General features: G+C 47.0%; 1 protein-coding gene across 2 annotated transcripts in view; it reads left to right on the forward strand.

Moving 5' to 3' along the window:
* The first annotated feature begins 10,982 nt into the window (after positions 1 to 10,982).
* Positions 10,983 to 21,960, forward strand: part of SNAP25 (synaptosome associated protein 25) — a 66,688-nt gene continuing 55,710 nt past the window's right edge. The window contains exon 1 of one of the 2 annotated variants that reach the window (XM_062610848.1): positions 10,983 to 11,144. The gene's annotated coding sequence lies outside the window, so the exon portion shown is untranslated. The remainder of the gene's footprint in view (positions 11,145 to 21,960) is intronic. The other variant, XM_062610841.1, reaches the window with a different exon arrangement.

The following is a 21,960-nucleotide window of genomic DNA, read 5'->3' on the forward strand; positions in this document are numbered from 1 at the left end:
TAACTCACTGGAAGCTAGAAAGCAAGTAGTGTGCTCCAAAGGGAGCGTTTTTAATTTCTTCGAGCGCTGTGTATTTGGGGCTGGACTCCCAGTGAATTCAAACAGCTGAGATTACTCACAAACCCACTGCTGCTAGAATCTCCCAAATGATGACTCCTGCCTCAAAAGGACCTTGGCTCCAGCACAAAGATATTTTTTGCCTTAGCATGATTGATTCTGCAAACCTGCTGGGTGCTTTGGGTAGATCTCAGATAAGCTGAAGGGTGCATTCTGCAGAGACTCTAGTGCTGAGACCGAAAGCAACCCGCATAGGAAGGCACCAGGGCTGACTGCCAGGTGACTCACAGGAACAAGGGGATACTCATAAACCAAATATAAGAGCTTAACTACTCCATCTGGGCCTTCCCTGCAGACATTTCATACTCAGTGAAGGCTCACTGCCTTCAAAGGGTCCTGCCCACTAGGAAGAGCAGCTCAGATCTCTGCTGCAGCACAACCACAGTCTTGGCAGCCCCAAGGACTCTACACCACACCCTCCTGAAGAGGCAGGAGCACCATCCTAGCATAGAAGAGGAGAAATACAAGCTTCAGTGAGGCTATTTTCATGTCCGGCCTCTTCTTGCAGGAAAGCAGAAATATGGCTCATCTGAGTCCCTCACCTGCTTTGGGGGACAGGCAGAAGCTTCTCTTGCTCTCCTCAAGCTGTTACAAACAAGAGGCAGCTATAAACCTCATCATATTTTAATCTTGCTTGCCTGGGTGCTGTGTGATGCAAAATCCCACAGGAATAAATCACTTTCACGAATGAATCAGGTGTCTACCTCGAATCCCCTGATGGGCTCACAAAGTCTGGGGTAAAGACAAGACAAAAATCAACTGTTCAGCATGTCAGGGACTGAGTAGCAGTCCCATGATGGCTTATAGGCAATGCTGAGAAGTGGAAGTAGCAATAGCACTCCAGGGTTAAGCCCCTGAGCTGACAACATCCCTTTCTCCCTTGTGCCACTGCACAGTCCAAAACAATTCATCTCATTAGCTGTCCTTTTACAAGCAGGCCGACCTCACAGCTTCAACTCACAGTTGCTTGCTCAGGGCACTCTTCCATCATCTATTCTTCATCTCTTCCTGCTTTTCTTAAATGCACCTCTGCACACCAAACCTCACCCTGCCTTATGCTGAGCAGTTAAGTCACCAACAGCAGCAGAGGGGCAGTTTATCACTCAGCAGCTGATAGTCAGACTCTACATTAAACCCGTCATTTTTGGCCTTCCTTTAGGAGTGGATAAAAATAACTGGTCAAGAGACATACTACAAAGGCTTAACCTCCACCTTCCAGATGAAGGAAGCCAAAGAGCAAACCATAAATATAGACCTTGATTGGGTCAGGTGTGGGACAGAAGCTGATTTGCAAGTCATTCTGCATTGGAGATGCTCCAAGGCCCTCTCAATTCCCAGGTGATGAGCAAAGGTCCCCAGGCTACCAAAGAGGGGACATCAGCTCCATTTACCTGGTGACTTTTCTTCCATCAAGACCCACATGGCCTGCAGAAAAGCACACAAGGAGTCCTTATCCCTTCTACTCAGCTGCAGAGTCAAAGCAACAGCCTAGCTCCTAGCAGAAGACTCCCCAGCACACAGCATCCTTTGAGGCCATAACAACAGAAGTGCCAGGGGCAACACCCTATTTTGATCTCCCCATTATCATCGTGGTCTTGAACATACTACTCAAGAGCCATGGCTTAGGAATCATTGCTTCAGCTGTAGTAGCAACACTAACGTAACAAGGTAAATTAAAGTACCTTTCTCTAGTCACTTTTTAACTTCATTCCTTTGCTTTGGAAAGGTCCAAGTCTGGACACCTTTTACAAGCATTTGTGACAAGTCAGAGAAACGCCATGGGCATGCTTGGAGGCCAACGGCAAGAGAGGCAGATAGGCACTGATGGGAGCTGTGAAAGCATCTGAGCTTGCTAAGGGCTGTAATGGGCTTAATAGAGGTTACATAGTGGGCATCGTGTTCACATGGGGGTGTTCATTTGTGGTCTGTACGGGCTCCAAGAGACTCCTCTTAATAAAAGGTCTTTTTTTTTTTTGGCAAGTGAGAGCTGCAGTCTCACTTGTGAGTGGTTGCTCAGACACTCTTCAAGTAATGAGGATTTTTCCTGCTTAGGAAACAATCTTTAAGGAACCGCTTTAAGCGGTCCAACAGCAATCCATATGATCATCCAGTCCAAAGCTGTCTACAGACCTGCATTAAGTTCTTAGGAAAAAGTCTTTGGAATTTGGATCAGGTCTCTATTTTCTCCAGTCCTTTCTTGTTGCTTCCTTACGCTGCAAGAGCACACCTCAATCAGGTAACACGAAAACTTTCTCCTCAGTGTGCCTACACACCCAAGTCTGACCTTTAGAACCCCTGCCAAGCCAGGACTGGGCTTTGCATAGTGCAGGTTGTCAAGTGCTATCACACACAAGCATTCTGTACTTGCGTGAAAAAAACGTAGAGGCAGTAAACCAACATCCTTGGATTCAGCTTCAATTATTCATATAGATCACATGAGAGCAATGCGTACTCAAGAGGATTCCATACTGTACATTTGTTAGAAACAGGTCATAAAACACCTTCAAAACACCAGGGGCAAGAATTAGGTTGAGAGAAGCAGGGTTTCCCTCAGCTGAGCTCTGGTTCCTCAAAATATTTCAAGTGTTATCAGTTCTTCAGGATAGGAAAGAATATTCCACACCGAGAAGTTGGGGAGTTCTTGACAGATCAAATTCCCTCACTTGCAATTTTCAGCAGGCTTCTCCTTTAAAAAAAAGAAATCAATTATTTGCAGAACTGGGAGGCGGGGAAATTGAAATAACTCTCAGGAAGTTTCCAGGACTGTTTTCAGTCCCATTTAAGAGATACATTAAGACATTGACCCTTAAATCCATAGAGAGAGTCTTCCTGTTATGAGCGATGATGCTTCAGAGTCCTTTTTGCCTGAAACCAGGCTGCAGAACACCTAATTCTAAACCTACCGCAATGTGTATGGAAGCTGGGGAACACAAGGGTTAACACTTTGGGCTGGTCTATCTTAAAATCAATCCTTTTGTTGTACAGAGCAAACCTGGCCTCCTTTGAGTCACACAAATTACCGCAGATGTGCGTCCACAATGACAAAGTTGACATCAGGGCCCAGAGGAGCACTTGCCATTCCCCCTCAAGTAGGTTCCATGTCTGGTGTACTCCCCTTTTGTACAGAGATTAAAGAGACACATCGGGCTTTCCCAAGAGCCTTCAGCAACAGAAATAAGTCTCCACAAGGATCAGCAAGCTCACATCTTCCCCTCACCTAACAAACAGAAGCCTCTTCTCCAGGCAGTTGCCCTGTTAGCTTTCTGGGCTCTCCTTGGAGAGGTAAATTACAGAGGCAGCATCAAGTCCCACTGGGCTGAGTCCCAGGCAGGTGTATTGTAAACAACAAGCGAGGCTGAGAACATTTACAACTATAATATGGGTGGGAAAAAGAAACAGGGTAGATTCAACCCCAATTTAAATAGGGGGAAAGAAACACGGAACTGCACCTATGCAGCATGTTCGATAAAACACCATCCAGGACTGTGCCAGCCAGAGCTCACAGGGAAGCTGTGATTTCCATGCCTCAGCCCAGAGGCATTGATATTCAAGGTTGAAATCACTTTCTCTCGAGTAGTACAGCTGATCAGTACCCAGGCTATGAATAAAACCCGGGTCCCTGCCCTTCTAGAGCTTGGTCTCTTCCACCACTCTACACAGCAAATAGCAAGAGAATTTGCCAAGGAGGAAGAACCATTTCTTGCACAAACCAGTGAGAACTGGAGCAAGAGGAGTTACCCAAATGTCACAACTAAGTATGATCAATAAGCTTGTTCTGTTGCGTATTAAGCACCTGTGGGCTTTATAAGGAACAGTAAACCAGCCCGACATGTGAAGTTTCTCACTGAAAGCAGCAAATGATGGCCAAGATAGCCCTGGCACAGCAAGGCCTGAAGGGCAAAAGAATCCCTGGGACCGCATTAAAACCCCACATGCTTGTGTGCTTGGCTGGACTGCACATCTCTTGTTTAGTCTGAGAATGGTCTAAGGCCCTGTTGTGTGGCAAATAGCTCCCAGATGAAGACTGTTAATAAGTGAGGAAGTCTTTGCTTCTTTTTTCTGCAGCATTTCTATGGATGTGGGAGATTATTGCAAGCTATTGCATCAACACTGAATCATTCCCTCCTTTGCATATCTGAATGCAACCCATCCTTTTGCAAAATTTAGTGATCTTGTTGAACCAAAAATATAAAAAGAGAAGAAAAAGAGCATCCAACAACCTTACTTCCAGCTTCCCAAGTCACTTAGTCTCAACTTGAATTTTAACTACACAATCAGAGAGCAGCACTAGCTGTTACATCGGGGGGTGGAAGCAAAGGGAATAGAGGAGGTGGAGCAAGCCCAAGAGATAGCCAAGAGGAAAACATCTTTAAAGCTCCCCTGAATCAGTGACACTTACCTGTTTGTTCTGCTTTATGCCTTTGAGTTTCTCTGAAATAGAGAAATTGTGAAGTGACCCACTTTCCTCCTGCTTGACATAGGGAGGAAATGGGGGAAGGGGAAGAAGGGGAGGAGCGGGAGAGTTGCAGAAGGATAATATCAAAAGAGAAGAAAAAGAACCTTACAGAAGATAGGAGGGTAAGTTGTGATGACCCAGTTTAAAGGAAGAGCAGGAACTAGACCTACTGACAGTCAACACCTTCCCACACACTCCAAGGAAAGGAAAGAGCAAGGGAAAGGAACAAGATCAGTGTTCAACAGCACTTCTTTGTGCTGCAGACTCGTTCCTCCAGGACAAAGTTTATGCAAGGGGAAGCTCCACATCAAAAGCAAGCACCGCTCCCATCAGCCCTTTACCTGTGTAAGAGATGGGTGGAGCAGCAGAAGGCATCCTGGCTGGGATGGAGTAAATCAGGGCCAGGTGATAAAAATTATGGTCAAAACAGCTCAGCCCCTTTGCATCAGATGAGGCTTCCTCACAGATGAAGGGTGTGAGCCACATCGAGACCCCAGGGAAATGGCTGATCTTTCTCCTTGTGAAAGACCCAACAAGTAGCATCACATGTACTAATGTCAGAGGAAATCACTCGACCCGATGGCATGATCTGACATGGCAACTCCAGCCTTCATACCGGTTTGGGTTGGCATCTTCAAGAACACCATCATCTGCTGTGGCTTTCACCCTTTTCTGTGACAACTGATGGTCCTGAACTGCTAAGTTTGTAGAGGAGCCCAAGAACTGTCTATCTTTAGAGAGAAACCAGCATGTGGGAGGAGAAGGGATGTTCCGGTTTGCTTTACATTTTTGTCTTTTGCTTCTGGATTCGTGAGGTTTCTGTTTCCTTCCTTAAATCATATTTCCCACACTCAGTATAATCAGGTACATTGTGAATGCAGTTTGTACTCCTGCACCACTTCAACCATTCAAAAATGGTGAAATGAATGACATAATAAATACACGTATTATGTGCATGGCAATCACAACCGTAAGGGAAGGACTAGCCATACCTTCATCTCCAGGTGGGCTATTAAAAATCACAAGGCTGAACTCATCACAGCTCCACCAGTTTCAAAGCCTGCAAATGAAGGGAATTGCACTTATCAGTTCCAAAAGTCTGCTCACAGATCTAAATAGCCTGTTTCTTGTAAACAGGCAACATCCCCCAAAAGCATAACTTCATTTTAAACATGGATTAATCCAGCATGTTAATTTGCACTCACTTTCAGTTTAGTGGTCAAATAGATTATATGGCCAAAATCAATCGGGGAGCTGCAAGTATAGTGCATCGCGTGCTAATATATTGGTGTGACTACTGTGTTTTCATCCTCATAGAGAAGTCAGGCAGAAGGAACTGAAGTAGAGACTGCAGCACCAAACAACAGTTGATTTTACTCAGTACACTGTAAAATTTAGCAGTGATGGGACATTAAAGAAACCTTAAGAGGATAAGTTTGAAGATGTATTTTTCAAACTTTTATCCCACATCTCTGTTGCTGTTTCTACAGGCAGAAAATGCCTGCAATGCTCCTTTACGGAGCACCATGTGTGCACAAGGCACTGACTGTCTGTGGCTGCAGGAACTCAGAGGGTCCCTGCTCCAGCCACTTGCGTGGTCACAGTGGAAGTAGTTGAGTTTTGAGTCTGGCTCTGCAGCCCATGGCCTGAGGCAATCTGAGCTGTGCTCCAAATGCCTCTCATCTCCCTCCTTAAACCAGGCTTGAACATAACTCCTAGTTGGCAATGGCTTTACCTAACCAGGCCATCCCAGCCAGTGACAGCAATGCCCAGAAATGCAGGCGAAGGAGCATTGAGCAGTTTGAGATCAAACAGAAATGCCTGGTGCCTTTAGGTGCCTTTAGGTTTGCAAAGCAGCAAGAAGTTTTTCCTATGGTCTGCTGTTCACACCTCTCAGTCCAGCCTGTGCCCTGCTTTGCGGGACTTCTGTGTTTCTTCAGTTCAGCTTTTGGACAAGTTTTTGAAATGCTTCCCAAGCTAAAGTCAGCTGCACAGAAGGAGAACTCAAACCTGAAGATATTTTATTTTATTAAAGCAGAGACTGTTTTCAATGAAAAATGGAATTTAGCCTTTACCTGCTTTCTGTGTCATAGGCATACAGACATGCCTCTCTATATATCCCCTTTCCTCCATAAAATATAGAAATCACAAAATGGTTTGTGTTGGAAGGGACCTTAAAGCTCATCCAGTTCCACCCCCCCTTCCATGGGCAGAGACACCTTGCACTAGACCAGGTTACTCAAAACCCTGACCACCCTGGACTTGAATGCTTCCAGGGAAGGTGCATAGACCAAATGGGATACAGCCTAAGTGATCCTATTCCTCCTTTCTCCATGTCCAATACCTTTGTGATTCGAGAGACTTTGTGCCAAGTGGGACTTGTACAGAGCCTTCTTTATGTAGCAGTTGAGCTTGGCCAAAAACTCCCATTGGCAAGGCACCTGGAGACCTCAGATCAGTTCCACCTCCGTACCAGACTATAATACCTAGAGATTTGATTATGTTGTGACTACTTCTCCTTTGCACATCAGGCAATAGATGTTGAAGTCTGGCATTGCTGGAAATGACACAGTCAAACCAGCCTGTGTAGCTGTGGGAATAAGCTAAGGCAGGGGGAGGTGGGATCAGCAGTGGAGACCCCAATCCACTGAATATGTAAGTCCTAGTTGCTCTATAAGGAATCAGGTACCAAAACACCTCTGGGGATCTGGCTCTGTACAACTAAGAGAATAATCAGGAAATCAATGGGGACTCATCTCTGATGGTTTATGTTAAAATCTCTCCATTTCTGAACATAAGCCTCAGAGGAATCTTGGCTTGGCTTGAATTGGAGCACCCTATCATAGAGAGGTCCTTAAAACAGCCCACAGCTTAACTGTATATGTAGAGATCCTGAAAATGCAAGGCAAAAATGAAACTTAGGCCTAGCTATTCCCTCAGATTTAATCAGAAGCAGCCTGGGGCACAGAGATGCGAGTGCCACTGATGGTCAAAATTCAGTAGTTACATAAACAGCAGTGAATGACATAAAGTAATTAGGAGTTTGGCATAAAAGGCTTGATCCTCAAATAGTTCTGACTGCACAGCCCTCAACAGACTGGGGCATACCTTGGCATCTCAGCCTGGGGAAATGCAGAAACCAGAGAGGCTGTGAAACGTTCAGTGCCAAAGCAGGTACATTTTCCCTCTCTCTTTTTTGCTCTCTGCCCTAGTTCAATTCATTTCCCAGCCATATACTTGAGGCATAGATGAGCAGCACTTCAGTAAATGAGGTATTTCCCTCTCTGCTAGAAAAAAAAACCAACCTGGAAATGTCTGAGGAAGGTGGAGGGTATTGAAGTGGTCTTTGTGTTACAACTGGCTCCAGGAGAGCCCAGGGATGAATAGCCAGTGGCACTGCTCAGTGTTTTGGTGTTTCACTCGCTTAGCTGCCTCCCAGCCCAGCTCTGCAGCACGCAGGCGTGCGTGTTGGAGGCTGAAGGTGATTCTGTGAGCAGCCTGAAAGCTTCCACTGCTGGTGATCAGACCTCGAATCGTGGACAAAACAAGGGCTGTTGTTTCCTCCCTGCTAATGTGCTACAGTCTCTGCCTGCTCTGCCCTTCGCCAGCTCCTGGCTAGTAACATGGGAACCCACATCATGCCACTCACACACAGGAAAGCATGTTTCCTATCTTGTTATTCATGGGCTGTGCCCACAGGTACTGGTTGTTCAGCTTGCTGAATACTTGCCTGAGTAATTAGGAGGGAGCTGAATCATTCTTAGACCAAATTCCGGTTTTCTCTCTCCTCCTACTTCATTTTTAAGCTTCACTTCTCACAGCTCTCCTGTACACATTGTGACATGAGTGTTCAAATACTATCAGATAGAGTCAATAAATTCCCCATTTCCTCTTTTTTCCCTAAAAAATAATCCTCAAAAGATGCTAGAGCATCAGTTAAAATTGCCTAGTAGCACTTATTGCAACAGAAATCCTAGTGCTGCGGTGCCAAAGACTGCATACCCCCCCCCCCCCCCCCCCCATCTCCTGGGTAGAGGCATCCACATTCCTGAATAACATGGAATATATCCCTTCCCTCATTTGTTTTAAGAACAGCTGTAAGAAAGGTAGTTGTTCCTATTAAGCTTAATGGGCAGTGTTTGTGATCTATTTAATGGTTCTGCCCTATGTTGTTTAATTAAAATACGTGATTTCTGCTGCAGCAGAGCTTGGAAATGAATCTTAACTGGAACCCAGTTTTCTACTGGAAACCTTTCATCCTTCTCCCACCCCTCACCCCCCACTCCCCCCTCTTCCTTTTACCATCCCTCTTTCCCCAAGTTATGCTGCATTTTACTTTGCCTTCACTGCGTTTTCCTCCCTGGCTTTTGCTACAAGGAGCCAAATTCATCCCTGCTGGTATCCAATGGACTGAAATTCTTCTCAGAGGCGTTATTGGGCTGAATCCAAACCCAGCCAGAATTTCGCAGTGCTGGTGGCTTAGTCAAAACAACAGTATATAATTTCTCTTTTGCTTCCCTTATCCACCGTTAATATGAATTATAAATAAGTACTAGCGTTGCTCTCTTGGAAACCATACTTCATTTCAAACCAGACAAGCCGTCTGACTGAAAATGTCTTTTTAACTTCTATATGTGCTAGGAACTTGCACAGCACACTGCGTGCGCATGGACAGCCTGGCTTTCAGACCGAGACTCGCTCTGGGATTCCTCTTGCCATCTGCAGTGCATACCTAACTGAAGTGCTGGCTACTGTTAACCCCTGCATGAGCTACCCAGGGAAGGCTTGCTTTCCCAAACTGCCGTTTATGATGCTCAATCTGTTTCCTAATCGGGCTGCTGTTCCAGAACCCTCACCTAGGGGGTGAGGGGTGTCTGCACAGTGTTAATCTTACTCTGTGAGTCTGTATTTACAGCCCTTAAACCTGACAGGATCTCTCCTTCCTTGCGGTTTTCATGTGCACAGCTCATTAGATACTCTAATGCAGCAGGGAGCCCCCCTTGCCTGAGAGTTCCTTTGTCATATATTTAGCAAACTTTTGGCTGCTTCCTTCCAAATGAAACTGAAGGACATATTCTTGTAGGAGAGGGTGAGAATCACAAAGCACGATCTACAGTCACGTTTTTCTGTGGGGAACTACAGAGCAGGGGAGGAGGAATCACCCGCAGTTCTCTCTTCTTCTCCCCCGCGCCTTCTCTCCCCTTCCCTTCCCTCCCACACCCCCATACAACCATAACACGAGACGAACACGCTCCAAAATACAGCTGCATAGACTTCCCTCTCTTCCGGTTTTCCTTGCCATGGCAAAAAGGGGGGAGGAATACGATGAGGGTAGAATTAGTGCTAATGTGGGACTGATGTTTTGACTCTGTGTCATCTGCAGACTATTTAGAAAAGCCTGTACGTGCGGTGTCAGAGTTAAACGTAGCCAGTGCTCAGTTATTGCTCACAAGAGAGGCGCAGACAGGGTAGAGGGAGACATCGCCACTTGTATGTAGGTCTGGATGGTTCCATAAATGAACGCATGAAGGCTTGTGGAATGAAAAGGAAAGGAAGGGATGACTGAGGTTATGAAAGAAAGCGTCGCATTCCAGATGCAATCCCCATCTCTCATTAAAATCCCCATTAAGAGATAAATTTGACAAAAATACATTTTGCATGAAATGAAAGGATTTCCTCCGCATTGGAAATCACACAGGAGACAGCTCCATTTGTTCCAAATTAGGTACACTCTGAATGAATATTTTAATTAATCCATTATAAATAAGCCGTGCTCTTTCCTGGAACAGAGGCACCGTTCCCCTCCTCAGCAGCAGTGGGATGTGCTCACTGCTGTGCGTACGTGCCCAGGCTTTTGTTTGTTTTGAATTTCTCCCTCGCTCTTGTTTTCGAGCCCATCCCTCAAATGATCAGTTACAGCACATGTCCTTAACCGTGAATTTCCTTGTGCTTGGCTGCTCTCACTTAGGGGGAGGGAGGAGAGGGGGAATAATCAGATTAACACACCCAGACCCCTGGCAGCGTGTTCTGCGAAATAAAAAGAGGGAGAGAATGAAGAAATCACACATAAAAATAGAAGCCCACGTAGATTGGCCATATATGGAGTATCAGGGACTTCAGAGGGATACCCTCTTCGGACCACCCCTTTGGCGGAGGAAATCGCTGCTGCAGGAGGCCCACTTCCCCCCTCCCCAGGCGGTTCACTCGCAGCCGCGCTCAGCCCCCAGCTCCTGCGCCCTGCTCCACATCGAGGGAGCCGGCGGAGGGGCGGCCCCGGCGGCGGTGCGCGATGCGCGGAGCAGTGCGGCGGCGGAGGCGATGACTCAAGCCAGCCCGGCCCCTCTCCGTTCCCCTCCCGCTCCCCGCCTCCCCCCCCCCCCCCCCCCGCTGGGGAGGGCTATTAAAAGCTGCTGACGTAGGAGCGGACGGCCATCTTTGATGAGGGCACGGCTCCCGATCCATTGAAGAAGGAGACCCGGGGAGGTCAGCAGCTGCTGTCCTTGCCTCCCATCTGCGGCACCGACCCACCGACCTCGCAGCCGCGGCCCGGCGTAGAGCTCCACAAGCCGAGGTACGGGTGGGATACTATCGGGGGGACAGGCTGCGCACCGGGAAGGGGGGGGATATTAACGAAAATGAAACGGAAAAAAGGATATATTTAAAGAGAGACATGTTCGGCTTTTTGTCTGCGGCCCCTTGGCTGCTGCGGGGATGGAGGGAAGCAGGGAGAGGGGGGTAATCTCGTGGACAGCCTCATCGCCGGCTGCAGCCAGGGGTGGGAGCTGGGCTCTGCCTCTCCGCCGTGCCAGGCTCGCTTGCGGGTTGCCAGAGGCCGAAGGAGAAGGAAAGCCAGGGGAAGGTCGGAGGAGGAGGGAACCCAGCTCCAGTCACTCCGGGAGCTAGAAGAAGGCTCTGCGGCCGCTCTGCCCTGCTCGGCCGGACCGGGCTGCTGCCGCCCGGGGCACTGCAGCGCCCACCCCGCGCCGGGCTGCGGCGGCGCTTCAGCACCGCGGACAGAGGCGGCGGCGGAGACGGGGGGGCTGTATCAGCACCGCGGACAGTGCTCGGCGGCTCCGCGCTGCGGGGCGGGGTTCAGCACCGCGGACAGCGCCGCGGTGCCCCCTCCTCCGCGGCCGTGGACCTGCTGCAGAGCCCTGCGGCTCCGCGCTCTCCCGTCCCCGGCTTGCCAGAGCCCCTCCACAGCGCATGGGATGCGTCGTTCCCGGCGGGAGAGCCGCCGCGCTGACTCGTTCCGGGAGAGCCCGCAGGCAGAAGCAGTTGTGGTTGTACGGGGTCCCGCGACAGCTCGGAGTGCGATCAAAACAAAGCAAAACAAAAGGGCAAATAGCTTCAGATCCCGAAATGAATCGGCACATTAAGCGCTCTGGCCTCTCTCCTGCCCTGGAGAGGGAACCGAGGCGTTCGTTACATAACGTCCAACCCGCGGGGTCCCTCCGCGACCGAGCATTGCCCGCGGGGACCAGCGCAGCCCTACGGGGCTTTCCCGCGCCCGCGGGGGCTCCGAGCTCCGGGCACTCCGCGCTTTCCGCTTCGCGCAGACCAGCGCCGCTGCCCCTCCGGCGGCCCGGGCACGCGTGCTCCTGTGTCTCGGCGAGCGCGGGAGCTCCTCAAGCCGCGAGACTGGGGGGGCTGAGCCCTGTCCTGTTCCGCCGCCCCCCCGCCCTCCGCAACTGCGGTGCAGAGCGATGCAGAGCCTGGCTCCTTATGTAACGCGCAGCCCGGGCTGCCCCGGCAGAGCCGCCCGCACTCTCGGCCCCGGCTGACCCGGCGCTGGCAGTCCGTCCTCCATACCCCGGTCGTTGTTTCTGCCCCCCCGCACCCCGATCTCCCGCAAACCCTAGGCGCTGCTCATGGCTGGTGAAGTTGATAACTTCACTGCGGGGTAAATAAACACTGGGAGAAGAGGGGATCGGGCTGTGCTTCCGGACACTGCACTGCTAAGCTGCGTCAAACCCGGGCCGCGGGATCTGCCAGATTTACGTGCTTGGCTTGAATAACTGTTGCTGGTTTCGTTCCCAGCTGAAAAGGGTGGTGGGGGGGGAAGAAAACGGGGTGCTGGTCTGCGACGCAGCCCGGGGGTGGCGGAGCAGCCCCACAATCCGCACCTGGTTGCTGCCAGCCTGGCTGCAGCATCTGCAAGGACATGCCTGTCCCGCATCGCCCACCCCATCCTAGCTCCGGGCATGGAGCCACTCTCCCATCGACCGTGGCAACACGAGGACGGTGCAGGGCTGCCATCCCTGGGGGTGGCAAGGGAAGGTATGAGGCCAGCTGGAGATGAGTGCCCCCGGGGCATAGCTGGGGAAGCAACTTGCTTCCATCTCACTGCGTGTCCCTGCATCATGGTCATAGGCGCCAGGCTAGGAAAAAGCAGTAGTGGTTTTCTGTTGCTACTGCGTAGGGCAGAAAGGGTCAGGCAGAAGGTGACCACTGAAGAGTGTGATAGCTAGGATGAGTGCCAAAAAGACAACAGAGGTGGCCAAACCGAAGACGCAAGCAGGTCTGATTTGCAAAAGCTTGAGCTTGAGGCTGCCTCTGAAGTCAAGAGTTGCAGAAACTCAGGCTGTTATGAAACAAAATGCAGCTAAGCAGCAACCCCCAGTAAATGTAAATACAGCTTAACTTTATTTCTACAACTAGCTAGAAAATTAGAGTGGCATTTCCAAGAGCAGTCAGGACCAGACTCTGTGTCCATTGAGCTCATGGAGGCAGTGAAAGAAATAGCAGCAAAATCCAGTCCGTATCGAACCTTCAAAATACATCTAATGAGACACAGCTCCAATCTGCAGATTTACTGCACTGGAGGTGGGAGCTGCTTTTTGAGTCAATGAAAAGCTTTTCGTTTGTCTCTATATGCTTTAGACATGGCAATAAACAGCAAGATTAAAATGCTAAGGCAAATAAAACATAGTCTCTACCTACTGCTTGTGCTGCCTGAACTCAGCAAGGTAACAAAACCAAGTACTTTCCTATCTCTATGAACAACTTCAGCAATTTTCATGTTTATGTGCAGCCAGGCTACAGCTTCCACATATGTAGCAACCCACAGGGATAAACGGGAAGTGTACGGCACAGAGTAGGGCTCACCTCATTAATGATTTCTTCTCCCAGGAATGTAGGGAAGCCAAGAAAGAGAAGACACGGATTTACCTTTGCCTTGGCTTGTCACACAGCTGCTCTTTTCTTATATTTTTTCCTGAATCTCTGCCATAAATCTTTATAAGCCCAGTACTTTCCTCAGCACGTATTTATACACACATATTTCAGAGATTTCTAGGGTTAGAGGTCAGGTAAAACCACAACAAATGTAGATTGACTGTGCAGCCTCCATTGGGAAGAGTGCGTTTTCCTCGCTGTGAAGTTTCATCCAGCACTGCCAATGCAGTCACCTTTGGTCTGGGCAAGTGCCAGGCACTCAGTAACAATAGACTTGTTCAAGCATTTGAGAACATCTAACAGGGAGAAGAATGATGCATTGCTTGAGAGCTGCAGCAGGATGCAGATCTCAGGCAGATCATTATTACCTCTAGGAAACTGGACTTTAGAGCAGGCACAAGGGCTCACGTATCTACTTCTGGGAGTGCTGGATACAGTTTGTCAAGGCCATCAGTTGTCAAAGAATAGTTTGTTTCTTTTTAGCTCATTATTTTTGAGCCTTAAATGATATCTTTACCCTTAGCTTCAATAAGCTTTGGCTTTCTTCCGTACTGCCCTTGCAGACTTAGCTTAGCTTGCTGCATCGTATTGCAATAAGCATTTCTCCAAAACACACAAGTTGTATTCCTAGTTCTTGTCTACCACCCTTTTGTTACTCCCTCTGCAACTACTTAGATACACACTCCCACCAGCAAAAACTGCCTCTCATCAGATCACAGTTTTCAATATGCTGTCCCACATCCCACTGAATTTTCCATGACTTTCCTTTCCACCAAACACAAAGACAAGTCAATTTCATTGGCTCAAAACTAGTTTTTCCTGGTTTACGTTGGCCTTATGTCTGATGCTGAGACACCACTTGCCCTCTTATTTTAGAAGGAAATTTAGCTTTGCTTTTACATCTTCCATTGCTTTCACTTGCTGGTTCCTCATCTTCATGCTCACCTGCATTCCTCTTCTGACTACTCCTAAAAAGCATTGTGATAAAAGAAACACAAACTTGGGCAAAGAATTAGGACCATGATGTGAAGGATGATGAGTGTGGCTTTCTGCTTTTGATTATTCCATGGAGTCTAATCTGAAGTCAGTTGAAATCAAGGAAAATACTTCCACTGCTGAGGTAGACTTTGCATGAGGCTCTGAATAAGCTCACCAGTCAGGCTGTGTACTGCTAGAAATGGAAAGCTTTCTATTCCCAGCAATGGGTGTGAGTTGATCTGCTCTGCAGCCCAAGAGGAAAATATGCACATAATTTTGTGGGACTTGTAACGCAGAGGACGTTCAGCAGTTTAGGTTTTTCAAAGGGAAACAAGTGCTGCATACATGTTGCCTCTGAAATATACTAGCATGCTATGATTCTAAAGAGAATTCAATCATTGCATTATAAACTTTGTTTTTTAATAATGAGAGATATAGTCTCTTATGTGACCCACTGGAGAAAGCTGAATACAAGAACAAGGAGGAGAAGAAGGAAATACTAAGTAATTAATCATGGCTGTTCTTGGCTTTGAAAGCTGAAAGTTGATGCTGACCACTCTGTGTTCTGTCTGGCTATTGAAAAGAAAAGGACTCTCTCTCTCTCTGTCTCTCTCCATCTATCTATCTATTTTAATAGTTAAGGATGCTCTATTTTGTTTTTTACGTGGGGTTTAACTTATTACTGATTTTGCATAACTGGGTACTGTGTTACACTACATGCCGATAAGCTCCAGGGCCGGGGCTCATCATTTTTAAAACAGAAACAGGTTTACTTGCTGAAGGAGCAGGTTTTTCTATAAACGGAAGTTGAAACACCCCCCTTCCCAAACGCTATTTTTTACCAGCCTGGTTTCAGTGCCACAGATTCGAACAGCCCAGGTTCACGCAGTTGGTCTGCCTGGGAAAGGGTGACAGAAAGCGATGATGAAGCAGCGGAGGAGGACTACCGCACGTTATGGCTGCATTTCAGGTTGGGTTCTGCTGCTCTCTGCTGGTACATAACACCAGCAGAACTTTTTAGATGGTGTAAAGCCCAGGACACAGCTGTTTTTTTCCTAGAGGCACATTTGTGTGCAGAAAAAGTCAGAACTGTACAAATGCATGCAGAACAGAACGAAACCTGCACTTCCAGGTGCACTTTGATTTCACAGACTGCATTTCCTAGCAGTAGCCATTCGTTTTTCTTCCAAATTGGGAAGTAGTGGGAAGTTTTCCTGCATTCCAAAAATAAAATCTGCCACAGGAAAATTTTGCTTCTTCCACCAAGTTTTGTAAGGAAGTATTTTAAATGTTTGACTACTCAGACTGATTATAGGTAGAGAAGAAGTGTAAAAGGTCAAAGTCAAATCTCACTGTACACATTTCTAAAACAGAAGGGGGGGGACACTGTTCTTCTACATTTTTACTAGAATTATGGTCATTTTTAATGGTTATAACGACTGTCATTTTTAATACGACAAAGTTATTGTGCCAGAGTTTCCTGGTAGAATCCATGAGCAAAATGGTAGTTATCACAATCTGTGTCAGTGCTAACAATGAAAATTTATATCCTAGACATTACAAAAGGATGCTTCAGGTAGGTGATTTTGGAAGTTAATGTCAGATTTGCTGTATCTTACTCAAAAGCTACGAAATAATAGGGAGGTGCATATACAAAGGCACTGCAGAGTGCTTGGGATGGCATGTTTGTAATTTTATAAGGATCACTTCCATCTCCCATATTTGCTCAGTAGCATACCCCTATAAATCCCAGGCAGTAAATCTCCAAAGGCTTTCACAGTCATTAGCCTGTCAAAGAGACCAAGAGACTAGTGTGGAGTGGCTTAAAAACTAAAGGCTCCAATCATATCATGTCTTCTTCATGATGCATTTACCTGTTATAATTACTTTCCACCTGAAGAAAAGGAATCCTGTTTCTGGATTGCAACACAGTCGTGCCAGAAATGGTAATTTATTATCCTTTCTTTATTTAATTTATTATTCTTTCACATAACCCAAACAGCTGGAAATCATCCCAACTGTTCCTTCGGTTCCTTCCCCTCTCCTGGAAATTATAGCTCACAGTGGAGCTGTGCAGGTGCCAGTTCACTGATCTGCCCTACAGAGGTAAATGTATTTCCTCCAGCTACTCTAAAACACGTCACGAAACAAAAGTATACTTCTTCACAAGAGCTGATCTGTCAAAATAGTGTTACCATTCACTGGATTTTTTTTAGAACAGGAACAGAAGTCTTCTGTGCATATTTAAACATCTTTTGAAAGAAAAGGTACTAAAATTAGCTTCTCCATGCTTAAAATGCAAGTTTTCTTTCTCTCTCCTGCATTAGTGTATTTTGGTTTAGTCTGGGCCTCATTTACCTCCTTGGATACCTCACTATTTACCTCCAAAGGCTTTAGACCAGCTTGCATTTCTGCAGGCATCAGGGGATTGCTGTTTGACCCAGCTATCCTGCCTGGTACATGTCTGTACTGTGTGTGCCCACATGGACACACACCACTCTGAGCTCAGGGCTGCCTGTGCTGAACAGCGCTGACCCTGTGGGTGACTGATATTGTTAGGAGAGAAATCTCTGCTCTTTATTTATTAGGCACAGCCATCTCTCAGGAATAATTTGTTCTTGCAGGAAAGAGTAAGAAAGCTATTACAGTTCATTGGGCGAGAGATGTTCAGTAACAGTCACTTTAGCTTCATATACTGTGGGTTAGTGATTAAAGCACAGGGGTTGCACCCAGAGTATCTGGATTCAGATGCAAGTAAATAAATAAACGTAACCTATGTCAAAAGCCTTGATTACCTCCATCCATAGAAGAAAGAACTAAGACTAAAACGACTTCTAGTTTGCTTTCTCAGCTTCCCATGTAGTAGAAATGTCCCGTACCTTTGGAAAGATGTTTTTATGTGTATCGGGGCATAGCAGTCTCCACTGCCTGGGCTTGGTGACCTAAAAAAGGATGCCCCAAAAATGCAACATTCTCCCAACAGAGGTGATTATCATTTCCTTTGCATCCAATGGGAGGTTACACGTAACTGTTCCCTTTAGGTTTGTAAAGGGCTTGGCTGGAAGGTGTATTATATAAACCCAGATTATTAGTATTACATTCACAACAGCAAGGAAGCAAATGGTCTCAGACCAGAAGGCAGATGAAACATTCACTCATTTGATCATGCTTTCGTGGCCAGGCATAACACAAGACAAGGAGTTTGCCAGAGCTGTGGGCTTTGCCAGAGCTGCATTAAGCTGCAGAGGGAGAGTGGGACTGAGCCCTGTCTCTTCAGCAGCACCGGTTCCAAACCGGTAACGTGACAGCTGAATATACAACCCCAATACATTTGTGAATATTTGAGTATTTCAGCCAAACATTTGATTTTCTGGAGAGTATGCACCTAAGTGACACTTGAGCACGTGAAAAGCCCTCAAGAAACAAACTAAGCTATGCAAACCCAATTAAACTGGAATTCACCGCTGACTTCTAACAGCCGTTCTCCCCAGAGAAGCATTTGTTTTATTTGCTCAGCTGTATGGAGAGATGTGTTGCTTGCCTAGCCTTTTGGGGGATTTTCTACAGGTTTTTTGACATTAAAAACATGTTCTTGGGACATAGTGCCTGTTTTTGCAATTCCTGAAAATATATGGCTTTTATTATGCCAAGAAGAGAAGCAGGGGTTTTAAGATGGCGCTTGGTGAATTCATAAAGGGGATTATACGACGTAGCTGTTGGTGGCCACAAGAGACTAGATCTGATAAGGCAGCAAGTCTCCTCGAGTCTGATTTTCCTAAGAGGTTTTTCCTACGCAACAAAAAGGAAAGAGGAGGGATAAAAAAGGCCTGGCTGGCTCTCTGCTGAGGTGGGGGCCTGTCAGTTCAGTTCATTTTAGAGATGAGCACATCAAGAAAGAGACAGTGGAAAAAACCCTCGAGGCACCAGGAATGCACTGAGTATAATTGAAAATGCTCTAGATCACTTTTGTAACGCAACAGTAGGGCCATCTGCAGGCCTCAGGTTGTCAGTATTGGCAAGGCGTTTTTAAATCATTGCATCCTAGTTGCCTTTTTCTTAATTAACTCTTCTAAATAGTACCAAATAGCTTCTCCTGGAGCAGCTTTTAGGTAATGGAGATCATTTTCTAAGCCTCGTAAACAAGAACTGGTGTGCATTTCTAGCAGGTTGACATCACAAAGAAAAATGTTAGCTACTGTAGTACCCAATTCCCAGATTGGTGCCCAGGGCACTTAATGTTACAGTATTAAACAGGCTGATAGATATTAGCATGGGTCAGGAGAGCCTAGCAGCACCTCTCGTCCTCTGAAGACCTCAGTAACTATGCTGCCTTTTTGCTTCTTTGCATTTGGGGGTCTCCTCCCAGCCCCACCTCACCTTACTCAACCCCAGCTTTCTGCTCTCCTCTTATTCCCCAGATGCTCTGAGGGAAACCATGTTCCCAAGAGAGGGAGATGGAAGGAAAATTCCTTTCAGCCCCATTCGGGACAGGGGCCTCAGTGTGATGGCATAAACAAAGGAGGCATTAGAGGCAGTGGGACACCAAGAACACAAAGGGACAAACAGGGAAATAATGGGAAGACAGGGGCACAGTGCAGATGGAGAAGAAGAGATACCTCTTAACTACTGGCTACATAAACACCCTCAGCTGCAAAGACCCCAGTGCTTCCCTCCCATTTAACTGGTTCACTAAGTATAAGGCCAGAAGTGGTTACCTGCCAACAGCTGAACCCACTATAGAACAGAATATCCCACAGAAGATAGGACTTCTCCATATTTCTGCTTCTCCAGCAGTAAAATTATCCAGTTTTGATTTCAGAAATTGTCCATGGGGGAGAATGTGACAATATATGGGGTTTAATTGAAATCCAGTACTTTTTTTTTTTACTGTGGATGCAACCACTTATCTGCAAAGTTATTAAACTGCTCCTTAGATTGATGAGCAGCTCTGCTACTCATCTGCAGTAGCTGCAGTTTTCCCATGGTTACCCCTGTTCCTTTATGGAGTAGCACTTGCTTTCCTCTTTAACATTCGTATTCTTGAGAGCTCCCTTCTTTCCCAGTCAGGATACCTTCACATTCCTATTCTTCCCTTGCCCCCAGAAAACCTTTCCTTGCACTTTGGAGATTACTCACAAAACTTAAATGATTCCCCAGCTTGAAAAGTGAAGACATAAAACACTGATCCAATGGCCAGGACATACTCTGTGGTGCTGGAGGTTAGACCTTCAAGCGCTGAAGGTGAGGCTCCAGAGCTGTTTACAGGTTTCAGTTTCTATCCCTTCTTTTTTGTGGTCTAGCTTGTTTCTGTGGTGACATGTCCAAGAGATGTGTTGTATGCTCAGCTGTTCTCCAGACAAAGAGCTCTTCCGTTCATACCTGCAGCCTATTCCTCAAATCAATCTGCTTCCCACAGTAGAGAAGTGAGACACTTCAAAACTTAACCAGGCTCTCCACTATTGTCAAACATGGTAGGTCAAATCCTGGGCTTAGGCGAGTTACTTGTACCATAACCAATGAGCCACTGTGCCAATAAGGCTGAAGAAGCGGAAAAGAGAATACAAATGAGAAGAAAATAACGAGGAGAATGAAAAGAAAATTAGAGAAACAAACAAACCAAAACAAAACTTAAACCAACCAAAAACCAAAGGCAAAGACAGGGAAGCCAAAAACCTCCCTGCAGGGTGTTCTTCTCTTCCTCCTCTGTCCTGCTGCCAGACAGGGGAAGAGCAGACCCTGGGGAAGGAAGCAGAAGGGTGGCACTCACATGCAGGCCTACAACTTGGCATGATGTCTAGGGGCAGCTCAGGGAAGACCTTGTCTCTACAAGCTCTCTACAACTGCCTGACAGGAGGATGGAGCGAGCCAGGAGGGGGCTGGTGTCTGTTCCCAAGTAACAAGTGATAGGACAAGAGGAAATGGCCTCAAGCTGCACCAGGGGAGGTTTAGGTTGGGTATTAGGAAAAATTCCTTCCCCAAAGGGTGCTCAGGCATTGGAACAGGCTGCCCAGGGCAGTGCTGGAGTCACCGTCCCTTCAAGCGTTCACAAATGTTGTAGACAAGGCCTTCCGTGACATGGGTTTAGTGTTGGCCTTGGCAGTGCTGGGGTAATGGTTGGACGTGATCATCCTTTCCAGCCTGGCCGGTTCTATGATTCTATGATGACAACGTTGTCTGGAGAACATGCAGGCAATATGTGTTCTTCATGTACTCAAGCTACTCTACTCTTAAGGGTTGCAGCAAGTTAATAGAAAAGGGGGAAATGATGAACCAACCCACGGCAGAAAAGGAGGAAATTGAGAACCAGCCAGAGTTTCACCACACTGAAGTCTTATAGGTGGATACACAGACCCTCAGACACTAGGATGGCAGCATTTGTGAGAACTGGTCCCCTGTAGTCAGTGTTTCAAATAGCTGAACAAAATGCTAACAACTGCTATCTACACTGCGGTATTTGAGGCACGCACTTGCTCTGCAGCGCTGCAAACCAGTGCTTGCACTATCACAAGGTAGAGCCCAGAATATCTTCTTTTAGCAAGAAAGCCTAAAAAAAGCACACTTCTCAAGTGTGTTAGAAATAGAAGCCTATTTTAGAAGAGACATGAAGTTATCAGCGCAAATTAATAGCGCCAGATGGGGGGTTAAATTACTGCCTCACAGCTGAAGACATGAGACAGAATGAAAGTGATAGACTATAAAAAGGGTATCACCAGAAGTGATGAGATCCCACTGCGAGGTGGGATCTGTGAACACTGCGCTCGTGCTAGTAAGCAGTTGCTCAGATGAATGCTTTTATGGGACAGAGCGAGGGAGAGAAAGGAGAAGTCAGAGTCCTTTTGAAGACCATCTTTCCCAGTTTACTGCTTTGCTCAGGACAAGGACAAACTGTCCAGCAGCACAAGCTACTGCCAGGATAGGGGAGCTCACCAGAGCAGTCAAATGAACGCGGCTGAGTATTGGGTTTGTGTGGCAAGGTTCTGGTAACAGAGCAGGGGGCTTCAGGGTGGCTTTTGTGAGAAGTTGCTAGAAGCTTCCCCAATGTCCAATAGAGCCAATGCCAGCTGGCTCCAAGACACTCCAAGAGGCTCCATCCTCCGCTGCTCAGGTACAGTCCCGTCAGCAATGGTAGTGCCTCTGGGATAACATATAGAAGAAGGGGAAAATACCCCTGTGCAACTGCAGCCAGAGAGAAGTGACAATGTGTATGAGGAACAGCTCTGCAGACACCAAGG

This window comes from Pezoporus occidentalis, unplaced genomic scaffold, assembly GCF_034315485.1.
Source record: "Pezoporus occidentalis ecotype Australia unplaced genomic scaffold, CSIRO_AGI_Poc_V1 ctg10, whole genome shotgun sequence".
NCBI lineage: Eukaryota > Metazoa > Chordata > Aves > Psittaciformes > Psittacidae > Pezoporus > Pezoporus occidentalis.